Raw genomic sequence first — 10,902 nt, forward strand, 5'->3', positions numbered from 1 at the left:
ATTTATTCTGTAGATAATATCTCTATAGGTGATACATCCATTTTCATGGACTTAAATTATGAGCTTGAGTCCCTTCAACATGAGATAAAATACAGTTGAGAAACATCATTACTTTGCCAAGAGTCACCCTCACCATGCAAATAACAGGCGCAGTTATGAAGTTGAAGACCAAAGCTCATGGTACCAGTAGCAGTTCAGAGAAGAGGGACTGAGCATAAAGATCTGGTTACAGGATCGGGACCTCAGACCCGACAGACCTGACCGAGGCTGGGTCCTCAGCTCTATACTAAGACTTTGTTCAACCTCCTCAGTTATGAGATTTGCTTTCTGCTTAGGAGGAAATGTAAGGCTAGTTGTACATGAGTATAACATAATAAAACAAGATGACGGATGGCACACGGAGCATCTGTTAGGTTTTCTTGGTGAGCAGAAAGAGAAGGGAGACGGTGGTGCCCGTTCATTATTCCTTCCCCTGCGTATCCTGTTGTCTCCCATCAATCAGTTCTCTCAGTTCCTCAACACAATCATACTGCGACAGCTCCCCCGGGATGCCGTTAATCACAGTCCACTGCGAAATTAAAGCATTCTTCCACTGAAGGGAGCAGACGAGCCCTAACAGAGGATTGGTTTTTCATTTACTGAAGAAATGTAGGATTTGCCTTTCCTAAAATGAAAACAGGGGCTTAAGAAACCAGAGGCAGAGAGGCCAGTTCTGCCGCATCCTCACACCCAGCTGCGGTCTATTGAAGTACAGTTCTGCAACGCAGCCCTGATTACACGCGAGTCTGCAGCAGGCTCTGACAGCAACAGTCGCATCTGGGTGTTTCAGACTGCACACAGTTCAGCTCCACCAACAGTTCAGAAATATCCCTAGAAGCTGGGGACGATGCTTTTGTTGCCAAGGGTATTTCTAGTGCTGTAGCCAGGCATTTCCTGGGAATATTGCTGTTTTAAGGATCCAGGATTTTAGGTAACCAGCACTGCCCTTTACTGACATTTCTGGCAACACTGGGGAGAATAACTTTGCATTTCCTTTTGAGATGGGCTTGAAGTTTTATGTCCAAGCTGATCTGCATGTTTGTGCCAGGAAACTGATAAACAGATGTGCTATTTATCACATCAGATGGAGGAGACAGCATGGCAAGATTGGAGCAGCTTGCCAAATTCAAACCTAGAATTGACACAATTGATTGTATGAAAGGAAAAAGATCACAGGAACATACATATATCATAATGATTAAGCATGGTGTGATTAGCAGGGTGTTAGCAGTCCTTTTGTCTTCTCATGAAGACTGTCTGTAGTATGCATGTCCCTTGATATGTCAACACAGCCACACAAGGTGGCTCCTCCACCTGCCACCTCTCATTCCAGGACTGTTTCCATCACCAAGGAGGATATAAAAGCTCAGGCACAGAAGTTCTACAGACAACCAGCTGAGATTTCCTAGGCTGGTTAACTCATACACACCCACTCCCCTTGACAATCCAAGTTTAACATCCTCACCTTCCTGTTTGGAAAGGAGAACAAAGAAAGAGGCTGAGCAAAGATGATTATGTCCATATCCAGGAAAGCAAACCAGCTAACTGGAGTGAGCAGCTGAAGAACCAGGAATATGCACAAAAATCAGGACCTGAGGCAAGGCATGCCTAAAAAGTGACAGCCAGGAGCTAATTACTGAGAGATGAACCAAGAAAGTCACCACGAGCTTTGAGGAGGTTTCGATCTACAACTGGATCTGGACTTGGCAGCTAAAGGCTGTATGTCAGTAGAAGAAACTCGCTGTACGTTCCAGCAACTGCAGATGTTGGAACTTTTTTTTCCAGTTTCCATGCAAACCCATGCCAACCCTTCTTCCTCAGGAGAGCACCCAACCCTGCAAACAGACAGGCACTTCATTGCACATACCTCCCGAGTTCAACGTGGGGCTATCCACATGTGCAACAAAACAACCACTTACGTCCTGGTGTTTTCATCCACCGGAAAGCACAAGATAATTTCCGCTACACCACCATCATTTCCCAATTTTACATTTCCAGCAAAACTTTTACTTGAGATTATTCAACCTCTGATATGTGACATTTGCTTTTTTTCCAGTATGGATCTAATTTCTCTGACCATTTCTAACATTTCTAGGCCCCTTTATACCATTTCTCTTGCCTTTCTGATGCCCTCAGTTCCTTCCAAATGATTATCAATTTTGATTTTCATTAATGTGTTTTTTGCACTCTTAAAATTTTTTTTTGAAAGATATTAAATCAAATTAGATCCCTCCAGATTTCAACATGTATACTCTTTCTCTCTCACTTTTTCAATGTGTTTATTACTGAATCTGTGGACAGCTTTTATTCATCTAACAATGTATCTTCTAAAACCCTTTGAAATAATTTTCCAAGCCAAATTAGGCACTGTATATAACCTGATAAACAGTAGAAGCAGTCAAGTTTCTCTGGCATTGTGTATTTATTTGGCCTTTTGCTTAAATTCTTGTGCCATACAGCTGTGTACTTATTTCTGCCTTAATATTTGTTCCATTATATCAGAAGACACAATGTCTCACCTGGAGTGACTCTCTCGTTTTGGCTTTGAGTAGTAGGAAAAAAAAAAATCAGGGGTATTATCCCAGCCCTTACTCCTTTATTCATTCCAGTTAGCACCAGTTGCCTTTGGGAAGTGATACAACTAGCTTCTCAATTCATTCTCTAATGTCCAACATGATCAGCAAAGCTGATGTGTACACTTTCCAATTTTTTCAAGCATTCCTCCACTTGTTCTTTATCAATTATATTTTTTTTTATAGTGACTTCCTTCCTCACTTTAAATCCTGTCCAAACTACTCTCCTATAGTTTTCTTCTTTAGGAGAGATTTTTTTTTTTAAAGGAGTTCAATAACTCAGCCAGTTTTGAATCATTGTCCTCCTTTTTCATTTATTAATGATCCTGCTTTTTCCGCTACTTTTGCTCTACCCCCAAGATTTACATCCTTCCAATTTTACTTATTCTTGATTTTAATTCATGTCAGCAGAACTTTGACCTCTCATCAAGGGTAGCATTGCTAACACTGGTACCCTGGCCAAAGTCTAAATTTGGTGATTTCTGCAATTTTTGCTTACCTACACTTTTAACACAATAAACTGTTCTTTCTTTTCCCCATCTATTGAGTCTCAGTGCCAGATTCTTAGATCAGATGAGCCAGCAGGACTCACTGGAGCTCACGAGATCTCTTGGGATTAGCGCTTGCTGAACACCTGCTCCTTTTGGGCACCGTACAGGAGCAGAAGGGACAAAGCTTTCTCACCCACCATTGTCACGCAGCTGGCGGCGGAATTTCCTACACACACGTCTCTTCCCAAATGTGTTGGGGCCATTCTGGAAGAACAAAGCGTTCTGGTGGGGTAGTACGGTCAGGGGGCTCCACAACTGCTCAACCCCAAACAGGGTTGGGGACATCATGTGCCACCAGGGAGCGGGCACATGGATCAGCCAATGCCTGGGCACCGTGGAATAAATACAGCTTAGCTGGGTGGGATACTTCAGGCTGGATGTGGATGTTTGTAATGTCACTACTCGAGAGAGTCACTCCAGCCCTCCTTCAGAGTCCCCAGAAAGATAGGGTGTCTTTTAGGCTGTGTTCATCTCCTCCTGAACTGGATGTCCCAGGTGAACTCTATCTTAAAACTATTGTTTCTCTCCATTGCCTGGAAAAGAAGCTCAAGATGCTAAATTACCAGAAATTAATACTTGAATTGCTAATAAAGAAGGGGGAGGTGGGTGAATCTCCTTGGATGATCCTTCAAAGCACATGTTTAAAAATACTTTTTTAAAAATTGGATAGAAAAAAATTACCGGAGATTAATACCTGAAATACTGTGTGTGGGGTGGGGTATGGGGGGGTGGGGAAGCCAAAAAGAAACACCATGTTTCCTCCTGGGCTGACCCTTCAAATAGCATTCCTTTGATATTTTTCAGAGATGAGAAGGTAAAAAAGCCATTTTAAATTAAATGAAAGATTTTGCTTCACTTTCATTTTCCTTTTACTTTTCCAAAGCAGGTGAAGGAATGTTTGTAAAAAAAAAAAAAAAAAAAAAGAAGAAAAGTAAACATTTCATATGAAACATTCAAAACTTCACGAACAGAATGGTTTGGGTCCTTTAAAAGACTCCACATTTGAACCTGACATTAAAAAAAAAAAACAGCTAAAAAAGCCAGCTCCTGCCCCTCCTCTATTTGAGCTGAGATCCAGCTCTCCTCCACAGCAACGGACACCACGTTTGCTAGCCTCGGTCTGCTTTGTGAAAGACTGGACATCTGCTGCTGCCTGCCTTCCACATGTTCTCTGAATGCCCTGCTACTTCTTCCTCATCCTCGTTCTCTCTCCTGTTGACCTCGTGCTCCCTGTGATGTCAGCTGGTGACATCATTCTCCACATTCATGGTAGCAGGTGTAACTCTCCGCTGCTGGGTCTCTCTGACTCTTCCTCTGAGCTCTTTTCCAGACGTGGGGCTGCCAACTCTTATCGTGGTTAAAAGAACACCTCCTTATCTTTCACCACAAACTCTTCCCTCCCCCAGCCCTCCTTGCTGCGAATAACCCGCGCTCGTATGACACTCAAACTCACAATCTCCGTGTCGCGTTCAACACCTACATCTCCTTCACACCAAACACTCGTATCTGGGTTGTTGCCAAATCCCGCAGATTCTTAACTGTAATCTCTCCAAAATCTCCTGCCATGCCTTCCTGCTAACACACCTATCTGTTTCTGAGTTAGCTTATCTCAACCTTTATAAACTTTACCAGCTTTCACAATATTATGCAAGGTCTATTCAAAATCGTGTCTGTAAAATTCTTTGCTTCTGCAATCTGGTGGTTTCCCTCTGTTTTTCCATGCTTTTACATTTGCCCTTACCACCCTCAGCAACTCTGAAGATCTTCACCTTCTCCTTTCTCGCTCCTGCCTCTCCTGAAGATTGCCAGGGTTGGGCAATTCAGCTCACACCTTGCAATCCATGGAGCAGAAAGTGTTCAGATACAATGGTAATAGGTGATATGTGAAAGCACAGGGAGAGATGTAGTCCTCCTTGCTGCTGTGCACCTCCCTTCCCTGGCCTCATACCCATCCTAAAAACACAGATCTTCTAAAACACGTAGGAGTTAATGCAAAGCTTATATAACACCGCAGTCATCACTCAGCTCTTCATCACCACCATCTCCCAGCCTACATCTGATCCTGACCTGGATTCAGATGTGAACGCTGTCCCATTTGTCCTGTCTCTCACTCCAAGGCAGATACGATAAGAAATAGCGAGATTACTTATTAAGAGGCTTTGCGTGCCTTTGAGGAAGCTTAAAGTGATAACACATTGAAATGGGTAAATGAATCCCCAACAAAAAGGGAATAGGTCTGGAAAAGTACTGCTAAATATACCTAGGATTATTTGTGCTGATTTTTTTCCATGGATTGGCCACGTGCCACGTTTTTCTGATTTCAGTGTTCACTTTGCCTGAACTTTAATGGCAAGGGCATCTGCCAAATGTGCTTATGGGCTTGCTGAGGTGTTCATGGAGGGCAAGTCAGAACTACCTCCCTGCAAGACCTCATGGCCAGATCTCAGTGACACAAGATTGGCTTGTGCAGTCAAGAAACAAGGATGACAGCAGGTGACTAAGCCCGGTCAGCTAATGCAGAAAGAATGCAAATATGAAGAAACCAAGCCACTGAGCAAAAGAAACCTGCGAGCAGTTTATATGGGATAATTCCAAATAAACTTTGATGCAGCAGTGAATGTTCCCTCAAGTAGGGCCAAAAAAAAAAAAAAGTCCACCAAACTGTTGTAATTTATTGAACCAACTGTAGCAGCTCAGTTACCTCTTACATTTAGGTTATATCTCATTATTTTTAGGTGTACTTTTAGTACCAGAAGTAACTGTAAATATGTTTCTTCCTAGTAACGCTAGATCAAATATTCTAAACTTACAACTCTGCAGGTTATTTTTATTACCTGCCAGAGCCTTATTGCCTTCTGGGCTCTGAGAAACATGCTCTGCTCTTCTGTCATTCCCAGTGCCACCCAGTGCAACCCAGCACAGCAGCTAGAGATGAACTGGCACCCATATGTATGTCTCCATAAGGCAGCAAAAAATCCAGTTCTCACTCTCACAGCTTTACTGACTGCACCGGGCTAACAAAGTCTAGAAACACATGTTTGTTCAAGGAGTAGAACTGGCACAGTCTGGCTCTGAGATGTGCATCGGGTCTGTTGAGTAAGCAGATATCATTTCTACAGATTTATTGCTCCTTTGGATTCCAACAGCGCTCCGAGGCTGCTGCCGAGATGGCTGACAGTAAATGCACATGGTAGGACATCCACACCGCCAGCCGGCACGGGCCCAGGCTTGCTGTCAGGATCAGACTTGCCCATCATCACGCTGCGATCAGGCACGCGTGCCCAAAGAGGTCACCTCAGCTCTCTGGGTGCTGTTAACACCTTTGCTGGCAACATCCAGGTGGTCCAGCATATGCCATCACCAGATAGCCAAGCCTGGCTCCTTCCAAGCATGCTGGGGATGCCGAGACCCAGGGAAGCCCAGCGCACAGCACAAAGGGTGGGTAGAAAGCAGGCAGCTTGGGGACCCTGCAGTGCTTAAGATCTCTCTTCATCTCAGAGTCGTATAGACACAAACCTAAGTGATAGTCACGGTTCCCAGAGCATCAGACGGAAGAGGGAGACTAAAAGGGAAACTGAGGTACTGGCAGATCAAGTGACTTGCTCAGTACCACTTATTTGGCCATTGGGACAGGACTAGGAACACAACCTTTGTTTCCTTGGTCCCGATACAGTGATTTACATCAGCTCATTAAAGCAAAGGGAAAGAGACAAAGCCAATTTCCGACAAAAGTGCATTGTTTCTGGGTGAGCTGCTCTGAAACAAGCATGGAAGAATTTGCATTGCCATCTCAGTAGCCCACCTCTCCCTCTAAGCCTTTAAGTACACGCAGGACTCTTCTCACGCAATCCAGGGCACCAACGTCAGTGGAAACACCTAAGAAAGTGAGGCAACAAACTTAACTTCCATGCCCTGCAGGAGAAGGGAGACGGAGGGTAACGCTGGACAGCCATAATCCTGCAGGATGCCGACAATTTTGAGAGGTTTTGGAGAAAAGCAACAAAATGATTGAGGGGTTGGTTAGATGAAGGAGGAAGGAAAAAAAAATATCAAAAGTACTAAATATACATTGCTTGGCCAACTAATGCCCGAGGGAAAATAAAAGAGCTGGCAGGCAGGAGACAGCTGAGAGCCAAGGAAGAAGTAGGATCTCCATTGTTAAGAGCTCTCAGCCCTTGTAAGTGAACAATGAGGAATGACTGCGTGCTGCAAGCCAGGAGATAAGTTAGGCTGAGGGGAGGCTGGTGAGTGTAGGCACTAAATAAGTAGATGAAATCAAGTCCTTTCTGAAACAACTTTTTTGGCACTAGCTGCACCTGGGTCTTGATTTTCACCCGTGTTTTTCATTCTCTATGTGGTCAAAATGTTAAGGTGCTAATTCTTCCCAGGTGTGCGGTGGAACTGCTTAATATAGAGCAAGAGGGTATAAATAGATGTGATGGGATAAAACTGAGAAAAGGGCAAGTGAGGTCATTTAGATTGGAATAATCCTCAAATGAAGTAGTGGAAGCCCCTTCTCACAGGTTATTTAAAACCAGACTGAGGAAGGGAAAAAAAAAAAAAGTTGGGTTTTTTTAAGAGAGAGTAGACTTTAGGAGAAAAAAAAATTACACTGTGAAGGGAAGAGATTAAGAGATGCATTGGTTATCTCTCCAAACTGATTTTTTAATCTATTAAAACCGCCTAAGCTGTATAAGCAACATTTTACACTTGAATGTGCAGTTTGTCCCTCTTTTACATTAATGGGCACAAATTAATAATAACAATTGATAGCAATAAAACTCACATATTGGCCAATGATTCATGTTTCTCCAAGGCACAATAAGAAGACAGCCATGATTACAAGGAAATAAATTAAAGAGATGAGAAAAAAAACTGTAAAAGCTTCAAAGGAGAGCAGAGGGAGATCCAGTGAAGCAGGGGGAAAAAACAAAACAAAAAAAACCCCAGCAAGAGATGGAAATATTATCTTGTGCCCTCAGTTGCTGTAAGGAGCAATTTGGGGGAGTAGAAGATAAATACAAATCAATCACCATCACAGCCAATAATTAATGGTGATTATGGACAGGCCAAGAACACACTGTACTTTCAGATGTTCAAAGGCAAATACAAGTCTTGGCCCCAACCCTACAAGAAGAGTCACAGACTTGCAGAAATTCCCAGATCAGGAGTACGGCCACCGGGCAATATTCTTCCATAACAGACAGATGAAACCAGGTGGGTTTTGAGTAAGAGGCAACTGAGTATTGCCCAGGCTCCTCTCTTCAAAGGCTCAATGGGCTGCTGACCTATGGCCTCCTATTAAATTTATATCAGTGCTTTTCTTCCCTTCCATGTTAATTCAGCCCCTACAGCTATGTGGTCCTGACATTATGAGTTTCCTAACACGATGTATAAAGGCCATAAATGAAAGGCCAGGAGCTACAGGATGAAATTCAGTGCCCTGTACTATTCAAGGGGTCAAATCCGATGATCTAAATGATCTTTATGTCATCAACTATATGAATCTCTCTTCAGCCTAAGAAATGAATTCTTTCTTTTAATAGTAATTCACTGAAGAACTGTCAAGGGTTAACAACCTGAGGCTTGTATTAGCCAAAAACCACAAGGCCTCCATTTTAGCTTTTACTTTGAGAGACTGGGGGGTTGCCAACAAAAGAATAAGAAAGGGGGGTAAGGGGGGTGGGGGAAGGCCTTGTGGGCTATTCAGATCTTACGGAGAAAATCAGAGTGGAAATTCTGGTTTAGACTCCAACTGGGATTGTGGAGAGAGTCACAATCTCTCCCATCAGGGACCAGTGTTGGAGCAAGACTGTGACCAGCCTGGCTCCCTGCCTGGGCAGCACTGCTTAAAACAGACAGGAGTCCCCTCTCTGTGCACAGGAGCCCATATCTTCTTATGGGCTTGATCCACTCAATCTCCTGCTGTCCTTGAGTAGCAGCAGAGACATTAAGTGGTCACATCAAGTTATATCAGGAAAACTAGAACCCAGCCCTGATCAGAAAGGATACCTGTTTGCTTGGGAAATGCCTCAGTAAGGATGGACCTGGAGCCCACCACAAAGCCTCCCAGGAAAACACAAAACCAGCCTTTGGAAGTCTTCCAGGGGTAACATCTGCATTGGTCAACAGAGCAAAATACAGCCACCAACTATGGTGTGATCACATCAGCAACCTTCCCCCATAAGTATAACTCATATTCATCATGGGCACCTATTTCTGCCACGTGAACATCCATCACATCCCACTTCCCTAGTAAGAAACAGAAGATGTAAGAAAAAAGGACAACAGAGCTACTGAAAAAGACAATCAATACTAACATCTGACCTCCTGCTGCCGCCTGCTCTCCGTTGGTCCAGCATCTCCCTTACTGCTCCTTTTCCCTGTATTGATTCACAAGCGCATAGAAGGACAGAGAGAGGCAGATTCAACTCACCGCAGTGAAGGTAATCCAGGTACATCGCTTTGCTCTGGTCAATAATCCATCTCAGGTCAGGCCTCCCCTGAGCGCTCACAGCAGAGATCAAAAGCCAGGCAGAGAAATCTCCCTGGTTTGCATTTCTAAGCCCTACAAAAGAAAGATAGAACACTTCTGCTCACCCGCTGCCTACACAGTGGGATGGGCCCCCATCTCCCTTCCTAAAACTTTACATCTCTCCCCTTCTCACAGCTTTCCCCACCGCCATGTGCTCCTGTGCTCAACCACTTCTCCAGATAAAAAACCAAATGGGCTTTTCCGCCTCGGGTAGCCACTTGGAATGGGATTAAGATGAGCAGAAAGGAGCTTACAGCTGGGCACCATCTGCAGTGACGATAATTAACTAATGAGGTTTTAAAGATGTTTTTTTCTTGCTCCTCATACAGAGCTGATGACTGAGAAATTTGCATCACTGTGCGCATCATGGTCTCTGCTGCTTGACAAGCCTGACCCAGTGCCTCCTTCTCCTCTATACGCGTGTATTCGAGTCACGAGCTCGAACGCAGGGGAAAAGCTCGCTCCTGGTGGCAAAGGCTTTCTTGCCTTTTCTGATCACAAAGCCCATGTTTTAAGTTTCCAGCCTGTGATATGCAGTAAATAAATCAAATTAAATGATTGCAAAGGTCCCTCCCAGCCTGGAAAAAAACTCGTTAATAGCAAAAAGAAAAATTCAGAATCCAGGACAAAGTTTCAAATATTCCATCAGGGGATCTTAGAGGGCACCTATAAATGATAAGGAATGACAAATATCACAACCCCAAAGAGGCGAGGGGAAACATTATTCCTCATTCACCCGTGGAAAATTCTGGAATTTTTTCCACAGTCACACCAGGTGCAGACCCCAACTGTCCTAATGCCTCGCTCAGTACCCTCACCCCAGACCGTGCTTCCTCGCCAAAAGACTCTCATGCTTTCTTAAATAAAAACATTGCCTGGCCTGCAAAGCTGGTGTGCTCTGCAGTCCCTGTTAATGATCATTTACCCCAAAACTTTCCAGTTTATGCTGAGGCTCCATTCCCACTTCCTCATCTGGGCTTCCTTTGGGTGGACCAAAAGTATGCGGCGATGATGGTCCATGGCTGAAAGCCATCCCAACCCTGTACTGGGACACAGCAAGGGTGGAAACCACCTGACCGAATAGAAGTGTCTAAACTACGGACCCTGTGAGATAGCAGCCTACGCTCCCTGCTCAGCATGCTCCTCAGGGCACAATTCTTCACATGCTATAGCTGATGTCAAAAACAGGTCAGCTGATTCACCC

General features: G+C 44.1%; 1 protein-coding gene across 4 annotated transcripts in view; it reads right to left on the minus strand.

Moving 5' to 3' along the window:
* RP1L1 (RP1 like 1) overlaps positions 1 to 9,879 on the minus strand; it is a 46,579-nt gene extending 36,700 nt beyond the window's left edge. For 3 of the 4 annotated variants that reach the window (XM_069805535.1, XM_069805537.1, XM_069805534.1), the window contains exon 1: positions 9,600 to 9,879. The gene's annotated coding sequence lies outside the window, so the exon portion shown is untranslated. Of the gene's footprint in view, positions 1 to 9,490; positions 9,550 to 9,599 lie in introns of those variants that run through there. The other variant, XM_069805539.1, reaches the window with a different exon arrangement.
* Positions 9,880 to 10,902: the final 1,023 nt, after the last annotated feature.

This window comes from Haliaeetus albicilla, chromosome 18 (genome assembly GCF_947461875.1).
Source record: "Haliaeetus albicilla chromosome 18, bHalAlb1.1, whole genome shotgun sequence".
In the NCBI taxonomy this organism is placed as follows: domain Eukaryota; kingdom Metazoa; phylum Chordata; class Aves; order Accipitriformes; family Accipitridae; genus Haliaeetus; species Haliaeetus albicilla.